Genomic DNA, 2,400 nt, shown 5'->3' on the forward strand with positions numbered 1-2,400 from the left:
CAGCGAGCGGGACCCTGTGAGCTTGGGGACTTCTGGAAGAGACAATGAGCCAATCGTGGACTTAAAACATCACCAGGATCGATAGGGAATTGTTTGTTAGGAGTGATCGTATCAGGAGGCTGTTGGGGTTCCTGTCCAAGCCTGCCTCCGCGCCTGCGGTGCCTCCCCTGGAGTAACTAGAGGAAGAGGACCCCTGACGCGGAGCGGTCACCGATTCCTGAACGACGTCACTCAGCTGAGACGCCGCCCATCACTGGCTTCCACACAGGTGGCCCTGACTTTGCCGGCCGGCGCTCCTTGCCACTCAGGCCTGCGTGGCTTCCTCCCGCGGCTTCTGTCGTCCTGAGCGTGTGCACGGTCTGTGCAGGTATCTGTCTCAGGTCCGAGGTGCTCACAGAGGGGCCTGCCTCACCTGGGGTGCAGGCATGGTGGGAGGCAGGGTGAAGGCTGTGCAGAAGTGCTGCCGCGGCCCACGACAGCAAGTGGATTGCTCGCCCACCAAGCCCCTCGGAGAAGACAAGTGAGATCCTCTGTGCGGAGCCGAGAGGAAGGCACCGGAGGTCAGTGACCCAACACGTCACTCCCAGGCCTCCTGGGAGAGGAGAGGCCGATGCACAGCTGGCCGGCGCAGGCCCAACCGCCAGGCACCTGCCGGGACCCCTGGCACCCAGCCGGGCTTCCTACCGATGCAGCCTCAGACTCAGCTCCTGGGAGACGCACCCCTGCTCCCTGGCAGTGAAGCGAGAGAGAGAAACACCACCTCTTACCCATAGGTCGCGTGCCTGTGGTGAAGACGACACACCATCGCACTCCGTATGCTTTGAACTCGCCGGAAGAAGAAAGGCGCAGTGGAAGCACGGTCAGGAAACGCATCACGTTCTGGAACCGCAGTCCATTCACTAAAATCTCGCCGCTGCTGTCAGAGAAGAGAAAGATCAGGGGCAGGAGTGACCCCTCCTGTCTGAGCTCTTGCAAGCTCCCGGCCCCCCACCCCTCCTCCGCCTTCTCCCTCCCCCCCCTTCTTCTCTGACACGTCTCTCCACGTAGGAATGTGTGAGATGTCAGCACGGCACGCACCCAGGTGCCCCGCCGGTGTCCAAGTCTCTCTTTCCATGTCATGTCAGCTACAGCAACTGCCTGCAAGTTTGCATTTGTGGTGACTTCAGCCCCTGGAAACAGAAGCCCGGGCGCTGTGCAGTCAGCTGCTCCCGTCTGTCCACACATCCAGGGCACAGTTGGGCTTCGGGGGCCCCGTGGGCACAAACCCGTAGGTCTGGTTTACCACGATGCAGCAAAAATAAATCCTCACACCGATAAGTGACCAAATCAAAATAGCATTTCTTTTTTTGGTTCATTGCTGTCACACGAAGACCTGTCTTCAGGCTCAGCTGAGACACTTGCTTGAAGAACTCCTGATGCCGCCCCCACCCGGCTCCCAAGGAGCTACGGACAGAGGACGCGGCCCGGCACAGGCCAGCCTGCCCCCCAAAGGCACCTGTTTTGAAAATACTGCATTGTCCTCATGTTCTTCCATGGGCGAGCCAAGCACGGCGTCCACGTGGGGACTGGCGCCTGTGCCGAGGGCCCCAGAATTCTCCAGGATGGAGCTGCAGACGCCAAACTGCGCAGCACGCACGGGAACCCCAGGAGACTCCCGTTCCAGTGCAGACGGCTTCTGCCTGGGAGGCCAGGAAGCTTTCCTGGAAGCTTTCTTCCTGCTTGAGCCTTGGAACAGATACAATCTGACTCCGTGGAAAGCTCCTCTCAAGAGACAAAGTCCAGGCAGTTGCGGAGAACGACACGGCCGCAGTCACACGCCTGCACCTCACGGAACCCTCACAGCGACGCGATGAAGAACTGCTATCTCCTTCTCCAGATGGGGAAACTAAGGCTCAGAGAATGCAAATAAGCTAATCCAGGTGACCCAGCAAATGAGGTCTGCCCGATTCCCGAGGCTCCCTGTCCCCTGGCCCGCTCACCTGGCTGGCTGGCCTTCCACAGCTGCTGTCCTTAAAGTCTGGGTGTTTGTGGGCTCAAGGCCAGGACGCGGGGGAACAGACACTCCAACTGTGGAGAACCAGGCCCTGTGTGAACATCACAATACCAAAGAGGTTTCACGCTCCCCGGGCGCCAGGCCCTGTGTGGAAGGCCGGCTGCCACCAAATGCCCCGTAACTCCATGCCCGCTCATCGTTGGCAGCTGGCAGCTCGGTTAGCCACTTGCAAAAAGACAGGAAAATCTTGGTGGGGGAAAAACACATTTCTTCCGCTCAAAGCCCTGCATTGATTACTGCCTTTAAAAGCTAATGACCTGCTTCGTGTTTATTTACTGTGTTTTCTAATACTCAGTTATTGTTAAAAATCTTTTAATTACAAAGTACAAGAAATGAAATTAAATCCC

This window comes from Mustela nigripes, chromosome 5 (genome assembly GCF_022355385.1).
Source record: "Mustela nigripes isolate SB6536 chromosome 5, MUSNIG.SB6536, whole genome shotgun sequence".
NCBI classification, from domain to species: Eukaryota; Metazoa; Chordata; class Mammalia; order Carnivora; family Mustelidae; genus Mustela; species Mustela nigripes.